Below are 27969 nucleotides of genomic sequence, written 5' to 3'. Positions count from 1 at the left end.
GATTATTTTAGCGTCTTATTCGACGGCAAGTCTGGATAGGCGATGTTCGAATTTTGGTGTGCGTACACATGAGAAATGCCTTCTATGCAGTTTCACTCCTTTGTTATTTATAGCTATACTATATTGACAACTGTTCTATATATACTTATAAGCATTTTCTAGCCATATAGTGCTTGCGTTTTTATAGAACTATGATCAGTATAGTCAGCATGTACCATCTCTGACTGTATATGCCACGTACCAAAAACAGTGAATGACTTGCCATAATACGCCGTGAGATGAAAGCCTTCACAGTTCTTCGCTGAGTGCTTCTTATTTATGAAAGAGTGCGGAAAGAAACGGCCTCACTATAAGACCTTCAGTCATAACATGGTTCATGTTATCAGATGGTTATGACCTTGGATCCGATTTTATTATTAATAGTAGAATTTTATGTATATGTTTATGTATTTCATTATAAGTCTGCCTCATTATAAGGCAGTATACTCTATGGCTTATTTGGCAGCATTATAATGAGGGAGTGCTATACTTGACCTGTACGGAAACTTAGATGATGGGTAGATTGATAAGGTTTCTTTGGCTTGTATCCTTCAATATTTTTTAAAATAAAATTGTAATTCTGCAACCATAAAAGTTCTCCATCATACTTTACCCTTTACAAAACCATGGAATTCTCTTTTAACGGGTGCATCTTTATACGCCGTTTGTACAATACATCATATAAGTAGCTAGATTGAGCTGGATAAATACTGAGGAAACCTGAAAGTAGGAATATCAAAGGGGAGTGGGAAGGGTATTTTCACATAGAGACTTTAATTATTTTTTAAGCTTGTGTTCCAGCGTGCGATGCGAGACGTTTGACTACATTGGCCATTTCAATATTATTGTCAAAATCAACCGTACCAGTTTCATCCAAATTTAGTATATGTCATGGCACTGAAGAAGCCTGTCAGTTGTGTAGAAATATTGCCTATCTATCATCAAATATGGTGGACATTTCTCAAGATATTTAAAGTACTAATTTTCAAATAACGCTCAACACGATTGAACTAACTAGGTTACTAAAAGATTGTAAATACCATTTTGCTTCGAGTTCACAGAACGTGTCCTTCTTTCAATCACTCGCATACAGCAACCTGCCATATAATATGTATACTTTCACTAAAAATAGATAAAAGCATTAATGACTTCGGTCAAAATCCGCTGAACATTATTTCATCTGTCAATCATAGTGTCAGCGTCAGCAAAGGAAAAGGATGTTTTTTTGTCATTAACGCAGATATATGGAGAACGATATTTAAGTTTGAAAACAATCACAAAATATAATTATTCAATACATTTAAAATGTAAGATAAAATATACTATATACCACCAAATCGTTAGATGTAATTATGGTAATAAAATGTGCAAACGATAAAGAAAAATGCTAGATACTGAGAATTGTTTAATTTTTAAGAACGCGCGTTCGATCGGCTCGATCAGAAAAGAATATCGTGTTGTCTTATTCTTTCATTATGTTCTTCTCTTTGTCCATCGGGTAGAGGATGGATCTTCTGGCCGATGAAGGGTAATCCTAATCACGCAACGAAGAGAAAAAAGAAATTAGAAACGACCCGATTCCATCATTTTTTAATCTGATTTTCCGATCAAGAATAGAGTCTACATATCCATCCATTATATTATCCAAACAGACACATAATTCTGCTGTTATGTACCTGTAAGCACGTATGACAACAAAAGGGCGACTTTTGTTCTTCTATGAAAGGTACTCGGTAAAAGCAAAACAAAAAGAAATACGTGGCTAAGACCAAAAAAAAAAAAAAAAGGAAATTACTTAATTTCTTGATAGGTGTTTGAAAATTATTTTCCTGTAAAGAGATTTATGTAATCCGTTTTGTAGACAAACTTTACCTGTATGGTTCATTGGCTAATTTGATAAAATCAAATTTCATTCACGCTTTCCAATCTAAATTTAGTGCAAACCCTCCATTGTGCATTACCTTTCCTAAGCCAAATCTCTGCTGCAATGTTTTGGTTCTTTTGTGTCTGTATAAAACCGTTGTAATTAGCTATTGCAATAACAAATCGCGATGCATCTCAATCTACTTTAAAATGTGCAAAATCGTACAGTTTGTACAAAAACAAATTCCGTCTCAATTTTCCTATGATAATCTTGATATATTTTCCTTTGCCAAAATCTTGGACTAAGTTTGTTTTGTTTCAACTAATATCACATACATAGAACTCAAGGTTCACAGATTCGATATCTTTGACTCAAGTGGCATAATGGCATGTTTTCTTTACTTCGTAAATTGCATTATTTACTATATAATCTTTATCCTCTTTAAGTGTTATATTTACACAGCTTTCTGAATAATCGGGTCTATACTCTGGCATAGCACAAGAACTTATAACAATACCAAATGCATTATACGTCTGGACGACCTTGTTGTCGAAGATTTATTCTATGCCATGTAAAAGCTTAATGTTTTCGTATAAAATTCTCCAAATGTCTGTTATTTTCACTCCCATCAGTCACATTTTCAGAATATTAGGATTATTTATAGATTTATAATTTCCTCACTCCATTTCCATATCATATACCAAGTTCCAGTAACCATAGCAAACAATAAAATCATTCTGTAACCTTAACATTTTCATTAAATTGTGCCTCAGCATTAGGTTGACCATATATATTAATAAATATAATACTCTTATCTCGAATTGTTGAATCAACTATACAATAAGTTCCCATTGTATTGATTTTATATCGATTTAAGCATAATCATTGTTGAATAAAACTTTCCACCATCCTAATGTTCTTCTTATATGAAGCAAGACTAGCATATCATCCTTATTTAGCTTTAACACAATTACATCGTTCTTTAACATATGAATATCTTGTAAACCGTTTATATTTTCAGTTTCCTTACCTAGTGGAAAAAAATACCTCCCCCTGTTTTCTTCTCGCCATTAGCTAAGCCCTACAAATTCGTGAAAATATTTTTACATCTTTATCCCATAATGTTAAATCTTGATGTGAAATCAGTATAAAATCTTTATCCCTTTATCACAGAGGATATATATTATGTGAAACGATCGTAACGTGAACAAAAATTAAGATATCTAACTACTGAATCTGAGCAATCAACATCAACCATTTGTAATGCACATTATCAAACACACACACACAAATAGAATGGAAACACTCATAATACATGCAAACATCACACAGAAACTTACTCGCTCTAAAGTGCACATTTAAGTTTGTTTCAATCCTGAGTGGATTTTTTTTATCACTACAAGGTATATATATATATATATATATATATATATATATATATATATATATATATATATATATATATATATATATATATATATATATATATATATATATATATATATATATATATCGTAACCAAAGAGACATATGGTACATGACTCGTGTGGTCAGATTTATACAGCATGTCTGGTTTGCAGATGGTCTGTCCGGATCATAACGCTTGTGTGTGTGTGTGTGTGTGTGTGTGTGTGTGTAATGGAAGTTGCATTGAGTGCTAGAGGAATGTGCATATGACAGCCTCTAAAGGCCGTCTACATTTATTGGCAGAAACTTGTCTTCTGTGGCAAAAAATTTAGTTTCTCAAGTTGTCTTATCAAGTCAGTTTAACGGCTTCTTTTACTGTAGTGACAATGTCCTTGACTTTGCCTTTGAAAATCGGTTTAGTATTTTTTGGAATTTTACATAATGTAACCACTGTTAATACTGCGTAATTTTTGAAAATTTCCTTTTATTCATGTTAGACTCGTGCTAGATTATCTCCGGTTTATTTATTATATACAATATATGTAAATGCACACTTTTGTCTCCTCTGTACCTGAAAAAGCTTTATCTATGTCAGGAATGTACTTTTTGTCTCGTGTGAGAAAATGTCTGTTCTCACTCACACTGTGCAGCGGTAAAATCCTCTCATAAATATGCTTAAATTGTTAATTTAACCCATTCTGTATTGACGTAACTCTGACTGCCAAGCAGATCGACCTTGGACCTCTTCAAATACAAGTTTATTCCATTTCCATTGAGTCCATCTTATCTTCTGTATATTTTTAAGGTAAGAAATACATATGAACAATTATATGCTTTCCCTTTGTTTGGGAAGTAACCTTGAGTGTGCCAGGTATGAGAAAATAGGAAATTCTAGGGGGGTCCTCATCTGCTAGCTGCATCTTGTCTTTCAAGTGAGAAAATGCGTTTCGTTATTTTGGTGAATGAGCTAATTTATACACGAAAAATATAATCCACTCTCCATGACAAGTTCTGGCAGTGAGATCGATATTCGACTATAGAATATGGAAGGCGCCGATTACTTCATGTACATACTACCAAACATTTCCATTAATTTTGATATTTAAATATTTAATAGAAACATTAAGAGAAACACATACACAGAATGGGACCTCTCTAGGGTATAATTATTCTGGACAATGAAAAGGGTACATCTGCTGGAGGGGCCACATTGTCCATCAGTTTGGTGGAAGTACGAGATGCAAAGATCCTTTTGCCTGCTCTGCCAGACTCAGCTAGCGATCATCATGATGCTCTAGAAAGTAGTTGCTATAGTGAAATTAATCTTTAAGAAAGCACCATCGAATGTTTCTTCAGGAACAAGTTATGAAATTTCGAACATATATCTTTAAATATCGGTAAATATAACTATTTCCATCCTCAATATCCATAAATTCAGACAATATTTTAAATATTGTATAAAACGTGTAAATTACTAATGACGTCATTTTTTAAGGACTGTAAATGCTCGCTTATGAGTTGGGTTCAACATGCTAACTGTATAATGCGGCCGGAAGCTCTGGGTCTATGCAGTTTGCCAAGAACGATCAAAAGAACAAGGAACTTTGACCCTAATATGCGAAAGCAGTTCTGGTAGAGGGACGGTAATTTAACTCGACTTATAAGCGAGTACATGAGTACGTGTAATTGCAGATTAGTATAAATGCCGATATGGAGAATGATTAAGGACGTTTCGAACAAGCAGTAAAGACAAAATGTTCATCGATTTCAATACAATTTAAAGTTGTTCAATATTTCGCAATGCCTTTTCAAGCGTCAAATATATTGGGAAATGCATATTAATCGTAATAAGATTATTTTATCAGTTTTTTTCTCTTTTTATATATGTCGGGTGTATAATTTCGAAACCGCAGTTTTGTTGTTGGTCTCGGATGGAATAGATATTATAAAGAGCTGACCAATTTTGTCATTTTATAAACATTTCAACACATTTCTCGCTTTTGAACTTATGCTGCTCTAGGAAACTGAATGGCACAATGATTTGTGTTGGAAAGGTATTGTACAAGTCAGTTATTAGGATTATAGGCTGAGTAGACAAGAGAAAAACGTAGCCGGAGATGGGTGGGTTGGTAGTGCATAATTCCGGATTTATAGTCAGACATTGAAAACATAAATGAAGCTTGATTTCGTCAAATTGGGTAATCAGCTGTTGAGGTAAGGTTTGTCTACTTAAAAGATTACATCCAACACTTTGTGAGAAAATAGGTTTGGGTCACACGTCAGCACGTTACTTTATTTGCATTGATTTGCAACATTTTTAACTGGAAACTTGAAAGCGAGTGAGTTTCGTGGAAAATAGAAATTGCATTTTACTTGCGTAATCCTTACCAGCAGGCAAATAAAAGTGGCATTGCATTCCTCTTCCACGTAACAAAGTCTGAATCTGTAAACTGTAATCTGATTGGTTTATTCTCTCTCCATTGCGTCCTATATAAGTATCGTGCTTTAGATGGGAAAGCCACTTCAAGCCTGGTTACCGAAGTGACAAGAACACAAGAAACCATCAGTGTAATAGCGCTTATATTTATTTAGGTAAGTACATACGCTTTAATTATAATTTTGTTTTTCTTAAATTACATTTGATCATTTGTTTTGGTATAATTCGTACATTTCAACATAAATATCTAAATAGGCCTTTTTGTTCTTCCCAGACCGTGATTTTATTATACGTATTATAAAATACTTCTAGATGTCGCTGTGATATCATTTTGGTTTGGCCTATCTATTCCCAGTTTTCAGTTGCTTTTCTTTTGTTTCAAACTTATTTTATTGTTATACTAATAAACAAAATATGATCGGACAACGTATCCAAAAACATATAAAGATAATCCAAAGGCTACATTCATTTGGCAAAAATTCGAGTACATGCGACAAACAAGGTCAAAGATTTTTGTTAATTAAAAGATTGCTGGATTTATAGGGTAAAAGAGAATAAGCATATAGATAAGTATATAAGGAAATAATCAATTAGAGAGAGCGATAGAGAAAGAGAGCAAGAGAGATAGAAAGAGAGAAAACATTTCACTGGTTACGGTCATTGTTGTCTTACATTAATTATATAGATTTAGTAGCTAGGATATAATTTTATGCACTAAAACCCCCTACTTTCTGCGATATATTTTTGAGCATTTTGTAATATGCAAAATTTGTTTCTCTGTTTTGATCTGCTTCACCTTTTAATAATCAACCTAGAGTTACACAAGGATTACGTTGAAAGAAAAAGCGAAAGATCTTGGATCTTTACATATTAAAAAGTGGGCAATACAACAATATAGTATTCAGCGTCTTCATTGTCAGAATCACAATTACCCATATACGAGTTACGCAAACTGACTCTATGGAAATAGGACTTCATGGGGCTATATGCGTATCTACATTTATCATGAAGGATATTAAGGTGATGTTTGCCAATATCAAAATACAATGAAGGTCCGTTACTTGCATTAGAGAAACGTTTCTTTAGATCAAGATCAGCCAATATAACTTGTTACATAATTTACATATAACAAATGAGTTTTGACTGCCGAAGTTTGAGCGGGAAAGAAAGACTTTACTGAATCGTAAGAGAGCTTTTGATTTTAATTTCATTTTTATGTGACTCCAAAAGACAAAGCCAAATTATTTCGAACATTATTGAATAGAGATACGAAACTTGGTCTGAGAGAGAATGCCTGTGTGTGTATGTGTGTGTGAAATATATTGGAAAATATACGTTTCAAGGATTAAAATTAAATGATTCTCATGTAAGACCACGCGATGTTTCTTTTCGACGTTACATTTTTTATGCTCTCTTATCTTTGCCTACAGTCATATATTAAAAAACTACGTTTAGTAGTTATTATTATTATTACTGTTATTATTATTATCTGCAGTCAGATTAGAGGAGAACAAGATGGACATAAACAAACGAGTGCCTTTTACCCTTCTTGTGTTTTGTGTCGTCTTCACGATTGGAAACGGTTATGACACTACCTCTAGAAAGCTAACAGAAAATGAAGCCATTGTAAGTCCTTTTATTTTTTTGAGCGCCTTGTATTAAAACTTGGTGTATATATACGATAGATGGATAGATGAATAGATGGATACATGACTGGTATGTGTAAAATTATGTTTATATGTATGCAATACATATCTTTCCTTCACTCCATTCATTATTCATTCCATAAATCTATCAAGTGTTTTACAGATTGTTTTCTATAATAGCATTTGTTTAGGAGGAAATTTTCTATTTATACCAAAATAGACTGATTTATCGCAAGAAACTGTTTTAAATCTGTGTACGGGCCAAAGAACCATTGGTGGTTTTTCCGTTACTTTAAGTCCATAATTTGTGGTGGAAATTAAAGGAACAAGAAATAAATTAGTGTCATAACGAGGAGACAAACACAAACACTTAAACACAAATACTCACCAGTGCGATATAAGGAGTCAATTAAAGACGGAAAGACAAAATTTCAAGTAAAATAAAATGTGTCAGTCTCAATCCTTAGTAAGATATAACTATGTTAGCCACTAATCCTTTTTAAATTTGTTTTCAATACATGGTTATTTACAAAGGTATTTGCAAAGCCAAATTCTTGGGTCACATGACTTTGTTTTCAAACTCCGAGCAAATGCGTTGTCACTGTCCAATTCGTACGGAAAAGTCAAATTGAAATGAAATAGGTCTAGCTTTAAATTATGTCCAATACTCAACATTCTTTTTCGATCCATTTCTTTTCGAAGTCATTATGCTGGATGGATAGTTATGATGTACATAAGGACTGATACATATGTCTCTCAATGAATATAGTAGCGACTTGGTTACCACAGGTCATTGACAACGAAAAGCTCATTTCGTCCCGGTTCTAGTTAGAAGGAAATTGATCAAAATGTGCTCCATTTCAAATGCTATACTTAATTCTGTGCCCTTATATTCGTACTTCTGAAGACAGTTCCGATGCCTTCATTGTACGTAGGATAGAATGATGATTATAATTATCTTTATTCTTGTCGCTATTATCGCAAATATTCACTGTTTCAGTTCCATATATGATTTAAATAAGATGAACAATATTTGTGACTAGTAAACGACCTGCTTCTTTCCAAATATACGTTTACGATGTCTCTTTCTAAAACCCTCGTTGTGATGAAAAATGTTATTTACTTGTTCATCAAAGTGCGGGAGCACACCATATCATGTCGTTTGTGCGTGTGTATGTGATTGGGGAAGATTTCTCGTCATTGAGCATATTTTAATTACAATTTTCATACTCATTGCAGACATATTTAGAAAAATTCAACTATCTGAATGAAACGGTCGTAAAGGCAGCTCTACCTACTGGTAAGGTGCCTGTTAGCACAGTGGCAGCGGCAATCAGGTTAGTTTTGTTCACACACACACACACACACACACACACACACACGATTATCCAAGGGAAAATATTTTTTGTTGCTCATTAATTAAAAGTTATTTCTTACTTTCTTCTTATTCTACGAAACTTAATTCGGTGATGCCAATATGGTATCAAACGAATTTAAATAAAAGTGGAAGTTGATTAGAAGCACTTAAAAATCACATGATGCTATTGTGTTCTCTCTCTCTCTCTCTCTCTCTCTCTCTCTCTCTCTCTGTATATATATATATATATATATATATATATATATATATAATTATTTTCGTTTTTAGTAAGTTTCAAGAAATGGTCAATATACCAATCACAGGTAAGTTGGATGACGAAACCTTACGTAAAATGGCGGAGCCCCGCTGTGGTGTTAAAGATGTTCCTGACAATGGTTCTGCGAGACTTGCTGCAGGTAGGTGATTTACAATAGAAATAGACAGTAAGATCTTTATCAATCAGCCTCTGAGTGGACATATTAAAATGTTTTCTCAAAACAGGTGGTTGATGAAAGAGAAAGTTCAAGAAAATATTAATTCTGTCATTCCGTCCCAGAACATGCTATGTTTATTGCAGCACCATGAACACTACATCCAGGCATGTTGTATTTCGTGAAATATTTTCATAACATTAAATATTTAAACATGTTAAATCTCAACTTATATTAGCTTCGAATTCGAGCGTGCCCATTTTTTATTTTCATTTTTGTCAAAGAAAACTTCGGTTCCTGACAATTTCCGACTCAAATGAAAGCATAATGTCGATGCTGCGATTGCTAGAAGCTTTTCATGAAAAAGAGACTTAAAGTTAAATTATAAGTTCGTATTTAAGCGTCATTATCGAGAATATCTGGCAAGAAAATAGTCTTCCATGACAGTTCCTAATGTCTGCCGACACCTACATTGATAATGCAATAATTTTAGCCGAGATATTTCATAGAAATACAAATAACTTCCATCATGATACTGAGGTTTTATCAAACATCTCTATTCCATACTACTAAATAAAATGCAACTTTAACGTTCGCTTTAATACATGTTTTCTCCATCTAAGCTAATACAACTTCGTTTGTTTAAGAGAAGGTAATAAGTAAAAGAAGTGTCTCTAGAGACATGTTTCACTGTTTCTTTTTATTGCTTAATTCCTTCGTCGTCATAGGTCTCTATAATTATGTTAGATTCTATGAACGGTTGAATCACTCGTTTATTATTCACACCAAGATTGAAACTGCTTCATATTCAAATACAATATTTATTGGAGCTAACAATAAATTCAACATCTTTTTAAGAACTGTCAAATAATGTCACACACAGATACATACACACGGTAGGGACATTACCTAGTCAGTGATGGCCATTACTTTAGTTTTTGTGTCGGTACAATTCAGTTGAATCCTTTCATTGAATTAGTCATAAAGTTAAACAGTTAGTCATCTCGTACAATCGCTGGTTACTGGTCCCGTTAATAAGAGTGCAAGTCAGCTTGACAGCTTGTTTATTAGGTGTTTGTTCTGAAATCAATCATTCATATAGTCTGTTAGTCGGCGAATAGCCGAATGCAAGATTTTGAATCAAATCATGTCTCCACTGTCCTACGTGAAGATTTGACAGTGACTGCTTAGGGTTCGTCTTGATGCAGCACATACATAAACCAATCAGTTAACCAAGTTAACTGGTTATTTGGCAAGCTGATAAATTAGTCAGACAGTTGTTTTAGCTAGTCAGTCAGAGTGAGTGATGCAAAGATTGTAATTTTATAAATCAGTATCTCAGTGAGTCAGCCAGTTTGTGTTTCTAGTTTACTTTTTGCTCGTCGCAATTTTTCTTTGAAGAAATTACAAGTCTAAACCAACTTTTCACTCCACAGCACGAATTTGGCCGAAAAAGGTACTATCATGGAAGATTACGGAGTACTCTAGAACCAGCACATTAACACAAAGCCAACAGAGGTAAGGAATTTGAACACTGGATTTTATAATAAGAGAGTAGTGTTAGTTGGAAAGTTACGTTTTGGTTGATGAAGACAGGAACTATTCACATGCACGAATACGCTACCTGTATATACCTTAAAATAACGTGTATATATCTGCCAACGATATAGACCCTCTGCCACACTTTACGTGCCTACAAATCGAGGTCTGTGCTGTTCGTTTCGTTCTAATTATTATTCATTTGGACAATATACATCCTCATCTGCCGACGGATAAACAAAGACACAAAGACACCGATATACAAATCGCACGAGTTCACATGGATAGAGTTGTGAGGGGTAATGCATTGGCTCACAGTTGTATAAACTTTTACATTGTTTTGACTGTTCATATGACACCTGGTCTAGAATTCATAAAACGTTTTAAGTACAAAACTTGCACCACGATGTTCATTCAGTACAATCTCAATCTCAATTTCCAGCTGTTATGTCGACTTTAAGCTGCAAATCGTTCAGCCTCAGGCCTATGATACTTCTTTGAAATATGTTTGGCCCAGTCTCTAGTTTGAAATAAAGAGTTAGGTAGGACCATTCTCAAATCCCAAATAGATCAGAATCCAAACAAATGGCGGCCTCGTATCATCTCACTTGAACAAAGTACCTACCATTATGGGGCATATGGACTAGATGAAATCGTCAACTGGACTCGTTCATATCTTTAAATAAGTTTAGCTAACATGGAAACGGATATTTAAGATTCGTATTAAATACAAAAGAGAAAATTGTTTTCAGGGCTTTTAGAAGATTTTAAGGAAATCCGTCGATTTGTAGAGAGTTCAATAAATCTATATACCTCATCAACAAATGTGGTGTGTGATCACGTTGACAAGGAAAACATAATCCCGTTTCCTACTGGCCCGGCCGTTTTGAAAGAGTTATCTACTACGACAAGCACAAGAATAAAATAAACTCTAAAGAAACAAAGAAAAACTCATCGAAAATGGGTAACTATATCCTGTACAAATACATTGATATGAACACTGTTTTTCATTTATGAATTCTAATTATAAGAAACCTTTCTCTGTCCATTAAGATTGGATCATTTATTCATCATGCATGACACTAAGAAGTATGTCCTTTAATAGTGCATTCTGGGTGGGATTTTCGGAAGTTGTTATTTTTAGATCAAACAACTTAAACATGTTAAATGTTAATTGAAAATATAGTGCAATAATTCAATATTTCGTTGAAAATTTCCTGCTTATAAACCAAAAACAAATAAAATATTTGCATAATCTTCCTTGTTAAAAATCTTGTAAATTCACAATACAATTATGTAAAATTTGGTATCAAGCATAAACTATCGTGTTTTTGTAATTATTTAGATGCCAAAATAAAGATATATCTGCCAAAATTAGCACTTAATAGATACTGCGGGAGAGACTGGAGTTATCGACTTTGATATAAGAAGCACATTTGCTAAAATTTAATTTATTGTTAACTTTAGAATTCCGTATTTTGTTTAGTTCAGGAATTGTAGAATAGCAAAAGTTTAGTTTCAGTGCATCCAGGTTGAGGAATTTTATAAAAATATGACATGTTCTTGATTAAATCTTCAGCAACCAAAATCCATTATTTTATCAGGCTTCGACATTGTTTACATGTAAATTTGTCTTCTTTTTTAAATCTGTGATTATAAAATGACATAACATCACGAATCACGGGGAATTTGAATCGCTAATTTCCTTGACTCCAAAAGAGGTTTGAACATCTTTTTTGTTAGTTCTGTACAAGTGTCAGATAACGTACTTTGCAAAACACGGATTTATCGTGTTTTGTCACGTGGTATCAGTCTAATAATTTCATTGGATTAACATTTTAGATGTATAATAATGTTTAAATATGTAACATATAATTCCACACGACATTACAAATGAAGTCGTAGCATCATGCAAATGACAGAAGCATCCGAATGCATTCTAAAGCCATTACACAACACTGTTCTGCGGCTTCGTTAAACAGAATCAGTATTTCTCATTATGCGATAAACATAGTTATACAGATGTGTTGATTTTAAAATAAATAAAGACTTTTTTCCTCATTACGATTTCCAGCGTTCAGAATGTTTAGGCCCTTTTGAATTGTTTAGTTGATACCAATATGAAACCAAATTTATATTTAAGCCACGCCTACCTTCACTACTTTTTTATATACTGAATGAGGGCTATATTTAGAATCTATGATCACTCAAACTCAGACTTCTTACGTAAGATTTTAATAATGAACTGAATACTGGACCTTTGGTTAAACTAATGAGATGTCATTGCTAATGCTACAGCACACTGTCTCAGAGCAACAAGTATTCAAACAGTGAGTAACGACGGATTTGAACTTCGTCGCATAATGTAAGTCATTGATCACCGTAATGAAAATTCAGTAATACGTTACAACAAGGACTGTTCATCCACTCAGAAGTGTCAAAATAGTGAGACTCTGTCATCCTTTACAAGTCGACAGTTAATTTCTACAGCCCAAGAAGGTCGTCCCGAGTGATAGCGTATTGTTGTCACGTTTGAATTTTGTGGAAAATACACATTTCCGTCTCTCCATGTCATAGGATGCCCAATTCAGTACAAAAACGTGTCATGTCTGCGGGATTTGTGTCAAATTCCTCATTTATTAACCGTGTATTCCAATTCACAGGATACAAGGATAATGAAACAAATTAAACTGACATCAAACACTTTACCAGGTAACATCTTCCAGCTGATCTGAGTTGTAAATTGACGTCAACTGACGAGCTTTTTCTGATATGCTGTATATATATTGGGCCTTTTTCAATGAAATTCAAAATATGATTAATTAATAGGATGTAATTAAATCATGTGTTTATGTAACTAGTTATGCTGTCGAATTTAAGTAAATGGATTGTCTGTTTATTTTATTTCTAAATTCATCAAAGTATGAACAGAGAAAAAAACACTGCTTGTTTGGGTATGTTTGTATAGTGACTTGTCGGTTCAGTATTCGTTGAATTTAAGAAAATAAACATCCCTTAAACGTTCTCTGTGATCATGGACGAACACACACACACATTGTACACAATTCATTGCATAAGCAAAGAAGGCGGTGATTTAAACTTCGTACATTTCTTACGACTGCTTCAGAGCTAATAGACCTGGAAGTTTGTAGTAAATTTTGAATCGAGAGCTAGACATTTATATCAATGAAATGTTTGTTTTGATCAATGAATTTTAACATTCAAACCCGACCATTAAATAAGTCATATTTAGACCTGTATGTGGAACGTTCGTGAGTACAGATTGGCATAATTTGATTTTTGACACAAGTTAGTCGGTGTAAGCAAGCAAACGTATCAAATATTTGAAAGGCAAGAACTCGTGAATATATCATGAGTGTCGATGAAATCGAACCAGGAAATGTTCAGGGCACTATATTAGGAAAGGATTTGCCATTATGTTTAACTTAAATTTCAGGGACGCAATGGATCGAGCTTTCAACCTCTGGGCAAGAAAAACACCACTTCGCTTTGTATATCAGGAACTAGGCACAACTGATATGAACATTAAATTTGCTACTGGGTATCATGGAGATGATGGCCGATTTGACGGCCCTGGTAAGACTTGTTCACTACCAATACATGTACTTCGTGCATCCCAAATCACTGGATATTTTATCCACCACCTACCACTCTCTCTCTCTCTCTCTCTCTCTCTCTAGAAAGTGCCCCGGACCTATTTTGTCTCCCTTTATTCCTTACTTTCTTTGGTCAAGGTTTTAAGTAAGTCATCGAGCCGGATGCATAACGCATACATTGTTTAATACTAAGCGTGTTCATATTCTTAGTTGCATTTGTCAATTTGTTTTGCATATACATCTGTTCTATGGTTTGTATATACATCTGACCTTTGCTTTGTATAGAGATCTGATTTATGGTTTGTATGAATACCTTGGATATGGTTTGTATAGACATCTGATCTATGGTTTGCATGGATACCTTGCATATGGTTTCGATAGACATTTGACATATGGATTGTATAGACACCTGAACTATGGGTTCTATAGACATCTTCACTTTTGGTTGGTATAGACTTCCATCCAATTGGTTTAGATGGAGACCTTACATATGGTTTGTATAGACATCTGACTTGTGGGTTATATAGACATTTGGTATTTGGTTTGTATAGACATCTGAACTTCTGGTTGAATAGACATTTAGTTTTTGGTTTGTATATACATTTGACCTTCTGGTTGTATAGACATCTTCACCTTTCATTTGTTATGACATGTTGACCTTTGGTATGTGTAGACAGCTTTATCTTTGGAAAAAAATGTATCTAGAATAATATTGCCACATTAACAGTTGATCAGCCAGGAACCGATAAACATAATCTTTGAGTGGACTTCATTTCAATGAAGATGAGATGTTATTACAAAAGAGTTCAGAAACTACATCGTTTAAGTGAAAGGAATTATTTTTGTTTTCACTTTGTATATGTGTTAAAAATCATTGTATGTAGATGGATGGATGGATGAATTGGTGGATGTTTACGAAGATAAAAATATATATTCTTATTTTTATGCACGTTTCTCAATAACAAACTAAATATCTTTGGATATACTATGTTCTACGAGTTTGTCCTTGATGCATAGGGGCAGGTCCAGAAATATGGTTTTGTATCGTTTGGAGGTAAGGGTTAGGCTGGGTGTAAACTTGTTGGCGAGAGGTCTATGGGAGTAATCTCCCTAAGTGAGGTACCAGTGAAAAGCCCGGAAGCTCCTGCATTTGAAGCATAGCAAGACATAACCTTATACCTCTATCAAAATTTCTGTCCGAAAAGCTCGGTTTGTTTGGCATTCAGCTTATTTTAATGGGGGAGGCAACAGCTCTCTCTCTCGCCTTGCTTTATTATACACTTAAAATTCTATGTTTAAAACGTATGCCTGTCATCCATTGAATTGGACCGCAATATATTAACTATATTCTGTGGCTTTGTTCAGTAAATCAATATTTCTAATAGCTTCTATTTTGCTTTTTTTCCAGGGGGTACGTTAGCGCATGCGTACTTCCCAACAGTCGGCGAAATCCATTTTGATGACCAGGAAACATGGTTGCTGGGTGCTAAGGCTGAGAAGGCAGGCACAGAACTCTACATCGTCGCAGCACATGAATTTGGCCATGCCCTAGGATTGGAACACTCCAATATCCGTGGGTCTCTAATGGCTCCCACCTATTCTTACTCCTCAAATCTGATGTTAAATTGGGATGACGAAAACGCTATTCAGAGACTCTATGGCAAACCGTCCTTTAAACGAAAAAGTGCTTGGTGGTTTCTAAGAAAGTGACCTTATCTCCACGTGACAGTTTGTCGGACATCATGTGCTGTATTATCGGACCAAAAGCTTAATGACGCCATATTTCAATAATTGTTTTATTATTTATTTTTAATTATGAAAAGCAAACAATTTGCCGAAAACCGTACTTGATTTGTGTACGAAACTTTAACTATTCGAACTGATTCTGAAAAACTGAAAAGAAAATCACAAAGAACAAAAATATCTCCCTTGGGTTTCGATCACGAGACCACTGTCATTATAGGCTCGATTATTATATCGATTGGGCCGGTCTTATTACCAGGAAATTTCAGTTCACCGTTGGAAATACATGTAACACCCACCCACCCATTCGCGTTCTGAAGTCAGATATTATTTTGAAATCGGCAAAACGCATTAAATTATATTTATGCAAAGTGTGTCTTTCAAAATGTTTATAAAGTTGTAATAACGTCAGTAACTTCCATGTTTATGGTTTTTGAAGAAATTCAAAGATAGTTTCTGTGAAAGATATGAAAACAGGTTGTCCTGTTAAATTTTTATTATTGCAATGTGAAAGCCGGTGTCTTTAGAGACATCAATATATGACAGCTTCATTGTCCGTTAAGACTTACAGTACTTCACAGGATGCATAAATACATATGTTTTCACGACTCTACAAGCAACAGCATCCAAGAAACTGACTCAAATGCAAAAGAGTCATTGATAATTTCAACGGAAAAGGTAGATGATACGAAACGCGTCCAAGAAATTTGAAGAACCACATGTTGCAAGAAATATTCAATTTCCTCGTTTACTATACAAATTATGATTGAGGATGAGAAGAACATAAAGGTTTTGAGAAAGATATAGATTTTATACATGTCACTTTTTATATCGATGGATATTTGTGAATAAACAACTACAACTGAGTATTACTTATTGTATACTGGTATGTTATACACCGTATTTTGAACCTTTAAAATTTGCCGGAAACCAGACGTCATTAACTAATGTACAGACAATTATGCTGCGAATGAGAGTAGTTATATGTAGGGAAAGGGGTGAAATAGTAATTAACATCATCTAATTTTTAAACTTTGTAACTGTTACTATTAGGAATATAACGGGAATTTAACATGTGGCAGACGATATAACCTCAAAAGGGAATTTAACATTAAGGGGCGGGAGCTCTAGGGTAAAAGTGTTAGAACTGGTTGACTTTAGTACGGGAATGATTATAATACTGACAGCTCATTATAATATTGTTAGAGCTCTAATGGAGCTATGCTGTTACTGTTTTGGAAATTGTTAACCTCAGATGGCACACTTGCCATCCAACAGGCTTTGTGTTTTACCGACGCCTAGTAGATATATGAATATATCCTAGATTTAAATATAAGGTATTACCTACACATCAGATCATGATGGAAGTAACGGTAAATTGGCATCTACTGTAATGATGATTAAGGAGATTCACATTGGGGATCGAACTCGTAATGGTAACAATATATTGGTCGTGACTATAAGTGTTACGGAAAATCGTAAATTGACACAGACTTTAGCAAATACTGAAAATTAGCTGAAATATGTTTACAATTTGCCCTACACTAAAATGTAGTACTACAAAATTTGTAAATTATAATGCACATTGGCGGAAACTATGAACATTATTTTAAATTGATTTAGACTGAAAGTAGCTGTAAAATTATCAATCTGGTCTAGTATTCAGCGGAGACTGAAAAAATTCTGGAAATTTGTCAACCATATTACCCAGACAAAAATAGTACTACACTTCCGGATATGTAACAAAAGTGAGCAGAGACTAGGAAAGATTAGTGGATGATAGGATTGTATGGTCTAGACTGACATTAGAACTAAGGTTCCCAAATAGTAATGGACTTTAAGCAGGGTCAAGAAAAGATCCGGAACTCATGTAGAGCACATGAGAGCTGTCGTTTTAGTTAGCTATGTGCTTAGACTATGTACAAGTATGATATGTAAATCAATTTCAGCTACAGTGAATGATTGTATCATAGAGGTATAAACATTTTCACCATTGTGCATATCGCAAATACAAGCAACTTCATTTGATATCTGTTACTCTTTCAGATGCACATAATATGGTTAGCGGCACCTTAGCAGAGACTGCAAAGAAATCCGGCTTAATGTAAAAAAAAATGCCTTTACCAAAAATAGCATTCTAATCTTTGAGAGTGAAATAGTCTGAATACGTTTTTTAAATTTTGACTTACACTAAATGTATTATTAAAATTCTGAACTTCATAAGGTTATTAGCTGATCTTAAAGGAGACTAGAAATCAAAATTTTCCTTTTACGTATGTAATTCTCTACAGATTTTAATTCGACTGCAATGTTTATAAATTAAATATCGTAAGCGGGTAGTGATTATATTGCGTGGAAGATACCACGATTTCGTAAATTGCCGAGTTTTTCCGAGTTTTGATGAGATGACAGATCACGTGGTACATTGACGCTATACTAGCCAGTCCTCGAATACAAGCATAAACATTGGCGAGCGAGGCAGACAGGAGACCACATTTGGGTTGCACATTCAAAAGTTGAATCTGCAGTCTGATATAATAGTTTATGTACTGTACTGGTAAGTGCTAAAAGAAAATTTGTTAGGCACAGGCCGCGGGCTGGTGACTTAAATAAACTAAAAGTCCTAAATGAAATTCCACAAGCCCGGACGGTTCATACCTGTCAACTCTCAAGCCGGGAGAAAAACCTCCCGATTTGGGGGGTATTTCCTCATCTACCTCCCGATCTCGTAATATCTCTCAATTTTGCTCAGCGAAGTCCCGATTATTACATTATGTCTGTCAATTTTCATTTGTCAGAAAGAAAAAAAACCCAACCCCAAACCATTTATAAATATAACGTATGCAATCCACAGTCTAAACTGCCACACTACAGACATCGTAGCGATATGACTGAAAAATTGTTAAAGCTACGTTAAAAATTAAAATCACACGCACACACGTCTAAACCCGGCACTGGACGAAATAATTAATATCATACAACAGGTTTTCTCTTCTTTTTTAATTCTTCAGTAAATAGAACGTGAAGATTAAACATTATTCAAGTAAATTTCAGATGTCTTTAAACAACTACAACAATACTATAGTATAAAAAAATATTAAAAGAATAAAATTGTCACCAATTAGCTTAAATGAATGATCACTGAAATTTTCGCTGCAAACAAAATCGCATCTCCATTTCCGCCAAAGAAACTCGGCCAGTTAACATCTGACATTCCTGTAGCGTATATGAAAAGTTTAATTACCATGATTAAATTACAAGGAATAAAACAGAATATACCATGCAGTATATGTGGCCCTAAAGAACTAATTCTGAATAAATATTTTAATCAGCAAACAGTGTTACATGCATTAAGACTTAAACCTAAGGAAATAAGGTGGGACATAAAACTTGAGAAAAACAGTTGTCACATGTACGGTAACTTGTGACTGCAGATTTGAACTGTTAAAATGAAGTCCATAGCATTGTAAGTAACAACAAATTAGACATCGTTTATTTGGCAATCAATTGCTGGTGCTTACACATACACACACTGTCGAACATGGTTTCTTTGAAGTATGTCCGAAGGGCAGTCCTTTTCACAAGATCAATGCAAGGATAAGGATTATGTTCATTAGTCACACCGGCTTTATTGTTTGCGTACTTAAATCAAAACTTTAGCTATTTTGCAATTTAGCCAGAACTGACCAGAATATGCAAAAGGGGCTTGTCGTGGGGGAATAATAAGGCGTATCACAGGGAGAAAAGGCACGTCAAATGGGCGGTCGCACATTGGGGCGGGGGGGGGGTGAATAGTGCCCCCCCCGTTCTATTGTCAGACAGTTAATGTGAAACTTTGACGTCATTTTTTTTAATCGCTGCTTTTTAAACTGCCCAAGGAATAGTTTTATATCAGTTCCAATTATTACAGATTACCGTTTATGCATACTACATGTATACAATGCATCTTTTTTTTAATTTTTATTTTTTATAAGATTACTGAAAATTGTGTTTTCTCGAAACACGACAGGTTTAGAATCTTATTTTTAGCAAAGCTTCCATTTGATTAAAATCAAATCTAAATTTCACCTAGGACAGTGGTGATTTGATTTAGATTGTGCCGTGTTAAGGCATGTATGTCAACATCTTGAAAATACATTTACTCATTTCACCAGCGCGATCAAAGTTTCCTCAGGCAAACAATTTTGTTTCGACAAGCCTGACGGGCACCTCACTTTGAAATACAGGATGGGCCGGAACTAAAACCAGAAGGGGCCCAGGGTGTCGGGCTATCAGATTTGTTTTTAGCACTGCTGTTTTAGATAAAAGATATGTGGATTGATTGTTGCATTTTGTGGTCACTTACTCGTCCTTCTGCCTATTTTCGTAACTCACACGTTTAACACTTTTCCCAGGATTTAAAATGTCCAAAGGTATGTCTGGAACAGCGCCAGCTTTTAGTCTAGGCCTAGCATTTGCGTATCTTTGAGCTGCCATTTTTTCATGATCCCTCTCGTAACATTCCTTTGAGAAATGTAACGAGCACATACTGCTATATGGTGTTGCTTTGAAATCGACTCGTTTGTAATAATGTACCCATTCTTTCATTATGCCTTTATCTTTCGGAAAAGAAAAAAAAATTATGTCCTCAGGCTTTTCTTAATGTTCTATTACACCCGTAAGCAACGCAAAACGGTATTGTCTTTTACTCTGGCAACTCACACTTGGGCTGCTGGAGTCGCTACTATGACGTCACATCCCGAAAGTAACAGGAAAATTTGCATACGAGGTCACGGAAATTCAGCTCCTAGAAGATAGGCCAATATTTAAATATTGGCATTACGGTCGCAGATGATACTTCAGAATAAAGTTTTCTGCATTAGTACTTTTATTATTATTCTATATTTCCATTGGTTTCTGGTCTCCTTTAAGGGGTACATTCCTAAACATATAACAATTGTCTAAAGAATTTCGGCAAATTTTGAAAAGATTGTAAAGGTAAAAATTTCAAATTGACGTGTTTTCCTAGTAAAAATGACACAAAATATATCGATGACTGCAAACCGAAGTTCCAGACAAAGCTGGTCCAGGTTTATAGGGTGGAAATGTTTCTGGCTCTCTTGGACTGGAATGAAATAAAAGTGACATGCAAAGAATATAATCCTCTAATCGTCTTGTAGTAGGGACTTTTGATATGATTTAACTGTTTTCCAATTTTCTAGTCTGGTACATAGTCATGTTGATTAGAATCCACATTTCAAGAAATGTTCTGCTACTGCAGTGCAAAACAATGCAAGCAGAATCTTTACAACACACTCACACCATGGCCATATGGACATTAATCATTTGGTTTAACAGGTCTAACTCTATGGCCTATGTTGGTGAGAATAGCAGGAATTTGTGTTTATACAAATTAATTAAATGATTATTTACAGGACTTATAATTAGTTTTAGATTTTGAAAATGCTGATGATATTAGAGACAAGATAGTAGATTAAGTTTCTCTAATTAGCAAGAGTCTCTTATATATAAGGATTTTAAAGATATATATATTTTATCTTTGAGCTCTGACAATCTTTGCCAGCCCTTACATTTATTTAACATTTATATTTTGAGGAAGAGGTTGAAAGTGAGCTTGATTCTGATCAGATATATTATAATCATTTATATGTTTTCAAATCAACTTCTAGACAACTCATTAGTGAAATATCAAATGTTTAGTTTAATGTAGGAAACACAGATCTGTGTACCAGAAACGATCAAGCCAGGTATAGAAATATGATATCATGATGTATCCTGTGAAGTCCGCTAGGCTGATATATATATATATATATATATATATATATATATATATATATATATATATATATATATATATATATATATATATATTTATAGAGGCAGAAATGGTTAGAGAGGGCTTTTGAATTTGAATTGGGACAGTAAAAAGAGACCATTAAAGACATATGTAGCCAAGCCATTTGTTTGTTTGCTCTACCAGCTAATTCCCCAATGTAGCTGCCACCTACTCTACACAGCTACAACAGTTTGGTGGAGAACCAACAATCCTGGTCTTCTAGATTCACTATGAAATCTGGATTTAATTGCAGCATGATTGGAAGTAGTGAAGTGGGGCACTATAGGGTCTTTGGGAATTAGCATTACAGACCCCCCCCCCGGGCCTGTATAGGGTCTATGTAAATTTAACATGGAGAAAAACCCTGGGCCTGTATAGGGTCTAGGGGAATTAGCATTACAGACCTTCTTGGGCCGGTATAGGGTCTATGTAAATTTAACATTAACCACCCTGGGCCTGTATAGGGTCTATGTAAATTTAACATAGACAAAAAAAACCTGGGTCTGTATAGGGTCTATGTAAAATTGAAACAGGGAGGGGTTTCTATTTTTTTTTTAAAAATAAAAATAAAAAATGGTAGGCAATGGAAAGTAGATCTCTTTTCGAGAAATGTGGGTGGCCCTGAAAAGGGCCTTTGGGTTTCTTCTTCTTCTTCTTCTTCTTCTTCTAACTCCTCCACTTCTTTATCCATCCCCTTATTTTTTCCATCATTCCTTTCTTCTTCTTCTTTTCATTTTCCGGTATCCTGTCCGGGTGACCCATGGCTCGGAACATTTGTTGGATTTTTATCCAGTTAGCATTCAGTTTCTCTAGTTCTTCCTTTTACTTTATATTTTCTTCTTCTTTTCTATCTTTTGCCCACCTGTCCTTTATTTTCTCCACTTCTTCATCTATCACCTTTCTCATCTTTTCTTCCCCTTTCTTCAATCTTTCAATACTCCTTTTGACAAAGGGCCACTCTGACCTTTTTTCTATCTCTTCCATAAACCTTCTTACTTCTTCTACCTTCTCCAGGGCCTCTTTTAATGTCCCCACTCTGACATAAGGGGGATTTATTAGCCCTCTCAGTCTCTTCACTTCTTCTTCAATTAATCCTTCTATCATCTCCCTGGCTAATTTTAGTTCGTTCACGTAGTGCACACTGGTTCTTAACCTCCAATCTCTTTCAATCCTTTCAACTCCATATTCACCATCCACCATCCAAAAATAAACATGCCTTAAATCATTGAACAGTTGGGACACTTCCATCTTCTTTTTTTATTCCTTAGAATGGTGCGAACGACGAATACTGTGGGTTCTTATAGTGAAAGCGCGGACGTGATGGAAAACATCCCCCTAAAACAAAATTGATCTTACCTAGATCATTACTTAAAACGCGCGGACGTGAAGGAAAACATCCCCTACTTTTCTCAGTTCATATCATCTACTATTCACATACGCTAACCAATAATAAACTAACCCAATATCTACCATCCACACACCCAAATCATTAAAATCAAATCCCAATAATCTACTATCCACACTAACCTATGCTAGCGCTTATTAACACACAATCATATACATAAACTCATACACTCACACTAGGAAAAAGAGTCAGTGTTTATATTTACACTACTCTACATACACACATTGGCAAATCGATTCCTATTTCTTTTCTAGAGTATTGGGTAGCCCTGAAAAGGGCTGTTTGTTTTTGAACTCCAGTGACACCTGGTTAATGATGGCACCTTCCAGGCCTGGCACCACACACACATCTTCTTCCCCAGTCTCCTTTTACTTTTTTTCTTGAAAGCGCAGAGGGAGGATGATTGGCTTCAGCACCCCAATCCTCTGTCTCTGGTATCTTGTAAGCCATCCTCTCTCCTATTTTCTTTTCCTCCTCTTCCCTCTGTCTTCTCTCCTCCTCTTCCTTCTTTATTCTTTCCTCTTCTACTATGGCCTCCGCGGCCAGTTCATTTAACAGGCGCCTGACATATTCCAGATGTATCTGGAGTTCAAGAAGTTTGCTTATTCTGGTATTCATTGTCTTGTTAACGAATGAACAGGGTAGCTAGACTGCCAAGCGAGTTTCAGTTTATACTAAAAGCGCGGACGTGAAGGAAAACATACCTTAAAAACAAAATTGATCTTACCTAGATCATGACCAAACAAACGCGCAGACCTAAAACAAACACTCACTCACTTTTTTATACTGCCCATCACTATTCTAAAAAATTTTCATTAATCACTTCAATATACTATTCACATACGCAAAGCAATCCAATCAAACCTCAAATCTACTCTCCCCACACCTCAAACAGCAAAAAAACATGATCTTAATCTACTATCCACAAAAATGTACGTGAGCACTGACAAACACACAATCATATACACAAACACATACACTCACACTATAAAAAGGTGTTTATATTCACACTACTCTGCATACACACATTGGCAAATCGATTGTTATTTCTTTTCTAGAGTATTGGGTAGCCCTGAAAAGGGCTGTTTTTTTTGTTTTGTTTGCTATGGCAATCTTTTTAGTTTCTAAGAATGCGACGTCCTCTGAGGATAGACTTTCTGACGATAGGTCTGCTTCTTCGGAAAGAGAAGAAGAACTCTTTCGTGTCGATACGACAATCGACAAAGCCTCTGTCAGGTTCAGGTTGCTGCTGCTGCTGTTGTTGTTGTTGTTGCTATTGCTGCTGTCTCTGAAGTCTGTACTTCTCTGTCCATTCTTCTTTCTCCCTGTTCACTTCTTCTCTGAAGAGCTCTTCTATCAGGTCTTCAGTGACTTTTAGCATTCTCACATTCTCTATCTCTTCTGGCTTCGGTATCAGACTGTGTCTGACCCCATGCAAATTCACGTAGGCTTCGTTTAGCTTAGCTAGTTTGGAGCGCATCTTCGTAGGAGGATGAGTCGACAATGGATGGTTAGACTGGAAACTGCCCCGGTTCTTAAAGTCAAAGCGCGGACGTGAAGGAAAACATCCCTCTACGGTTTTCGAGCCGGAACGATCAATGAATGTCATGAGACAGACAGAGAGAAGTCAAAGAGCATGAATCAACATTCTTATAGCCAAACAAAAGACAAAGGCATTTTTTTTTCAAAACAACATTTTTTATTCAAATATCACTTAACACTAACCAACAACTCTAACATTTTTAACAATAATCCAACAATATAACATCAAACATTTTTTTTCAAATGACAAACATTTTTTTCAATTAACACTCTACTTTAAACAGGGCTGAAAACGATGTGAATGAAATTGTGATTTCCACTGTTGGAAGTCATTAGGCCATTGATGGACACTACGTTTCCTAGCTTGAGACAAAAGATAAGCATTATGGTCACAAAACCATCGATCTACTTTCACATCGTTTCTAGAAGAAGAACGAGGATCAAAATGAGTCACTAAATGTTCTAAGGAATAACCCAGGCTGCGATGATGCAGAAAATACACACAGTACTGTCCACACACCAAGGAATCTGTGCCTTGTAATTTCACATTATTGAATCGGGTGGTCTGAGCATTTCTTCTCATAAAGTCAATGATATCGTCTTCCAAAGGGGGCAATCCGTACGAATCGAAATATTCCACACATCCTTCTTGAGGAAAGTAGACGGCTACCCAGTGGGTTCCTGGGAGATGACTGTCGTCCGTGTTGATCACATAAGCTAGATGGTCTTGAGGTTTGCGATGAGGGAGTTCATCTTTAGCACAGACGACAGGATTCCAAGAAGCCGTATACGAACTGTGGTTCAAAAGGTAATAAAGTTCCCAGGTATCCATTTTTTCTGTGTTTTTTTTTCTTCTTCACAGGTAATAATAAGTGATCAATTCGATCCTGACTTTTTGCTTGAAAATGTCTGACAAATAACCGTTTCTTCGTTTCGTCTCAACACTCTGATTCAGGAGAGCTTCGATACGATGGATTTCTTGAGTGGTTAATGGTGGACAAGAATGTTCACGCAAGTCTTTATACCACTGATGCAATACGACTTCGTCCGAGATGAGACTCCAAGCTTCGTCGAGATAATCGTCCAATTTTTCTTCTTGACTCAGCATCAGGCATTTATCGTGTTGAATTTGACTGGGATGATCGTTTTGACATCCATAGCAATCTTTTTTGTTCAATTCCGTCATTTTTTCGACCAAGTGTTTGGCAAAAACAGGAGACTAAATGGGCTTTTTGTTCTGGCCATCTTGACTTCGTCATGATAACTTCTTCTTCTTCCACAGTTTCCTCACATTCCATGTCTAAAGTTTCTCCACTAGGTAAAGAGGGATAACAGTCTTCCGTGGTTTCTAATAGTCTATAATGACTTCTCTCAAACTGTTGATTTCTATCGTATTATCAAATTCTGCATACAGGATGACCTTCACCATTTCATCAGGTTCTCGTTTTGCAAACTGAATTTCCACACGAATCTGGCCTGATTTTATAGGGTGGAAATGTCCCTCGTCGCTGCCTTGGTCTGGAGTGAAATCAAAAGCCCACAAAGCATAGCCTCCTGCATAATCCTCGTACGTAATGCCGTGACTGGTATTGGTTCCTAACTGTCCGGTGGCTTCGTACAGGGACAAGTACGATCTCAAGTAATTCTTCTTGTCAAAGTTAGGCTCGAAAGGTCTGGTACACAAGGTCTTGCCATCGCGACTGACTTCGATCTTGGACACGCTAAAGTGTCGAAAGTAGAAAGGATTTTCAGCGAAGGCTCCGTTGAAGGCTGAATTCAAGACCATACCAGGGATTACACGTTTGGGCAGCTGTCCTTGGAACAGATGATCTTCGATCATGGATCGCTGTCCCCTATGAATGGTGAAGGTTTTCACTTCTACGCGTCGGATCGGATACTTGGCGGTCGTTCTGCTCAACGTCTGACTGATGTCGTTTCCCACTTTAGGTAACACTTCCACGCGTCGTACGTAGAGCCTGGCTTCCTCGATGACAGTTTTGCAAGCAGTAGTACCTATCAAATGGAAAGCGGCACTGCTACGATTCAGTCTCAGGCGAACATCCACCCCGTTCAGCAAATATTTCTCTTGCAACCACATGTCCAAATGAAAACGATCCATCAGTTCTAAACTATTTCCATTTAATATTTTGTCTCTTCGTTCTAGAAATCCATCATTTTTTGGTTTAGTTTTATCCTTTGTATCAGTTTCGAAGGTTTCAAATTCGTCCGCATCGTCAGCTTCCCATACCACACAGGCATCGAGATGGGTGTTCTTGGCGTCTATTCCGTACGTCAAGAGATTTTCTAGGTACGCTCGATAAGGGTAAGTATCCATGCTGCTACTGACTAGTTTGTTATTCAAGTACAAGTCCACTCCACTGAACAAGGAATGCATGAAATTGTTGACGGGAGCTATTACCTCATCACCATCCAGGGGCGAATTGTCCTCATCGACAACTTTGACTTTCAGGTACAAGTAACTGCTATTCAGATCGATGTAATCTTCGGTCTGTCCTTTGATTTCAAACTCGATGGGAGCTGAGGCTGCCAAAGAGGAGACGGGGTGAAATTCCACCCACTGGGATTCTTGCATGATCATCATGGTGGGGGGCATGGCAAACAGATCCAGTTCCGACTTGGAACAAGCGCAAGATTCTCGGTGCATCATTTTTTTTCTGTATCTCAATACTTTAATAATCGAAAACGTCTAAGTCTCTGACGGTTCTTCTTTTCTTTGCCTTTCTAGCTTTAGACGTGTGAAGTCTGGTGAAAGGGTGTTTTCTTCGTCGTCTCTTTCTGCCTTGTCCTTGCTGAATGCCTGACTCGGTAGCGTGCAGGGCATTTATGGGTGTTTCTCGTCGGCCCAAAAGGTCTTTGCCCGTTTGCAGCAAGACATTTTTGCCTGCCCTTATGAAAGCTTCTTTGGGGTTTTGTTTGTCGATGATGACATTTTGGAGAAATTCTTTGCCTTGTGTCAGTGCCGCATCTTTCAAGGCGTGCAATCCTCGTGTCACCATCGGTTTCAACACCGGAGCCACCGAACGAAAAGCCGATTTCAACATATCTCCTAAACCGTGTCCTCGCTGTCGAGCAACCCCTCGGTACA

The sequence above is a fragment of the Sinohyriopsis cumingii genome, chromosome 18 (assembly GCF_028554795.1).
Source record: "Sinohyriopsis cumingii isolate HCF-2022 chromosome 18, ASM2855479v2, whole genome shotgun sequence".
NCBI classification, from domain to species: domain Eukaryota; kingdom Metazoa; phylum Mollusca; class Bivalvia; order Unionida; family Unionidae; genus Sinohyriopsis; species Sinohyriopsis cumingii.
The sequence above is the reverse complement of the archived record's forward strand: the minus strand, read 5'-3'. Positions refer to the sequence as shown.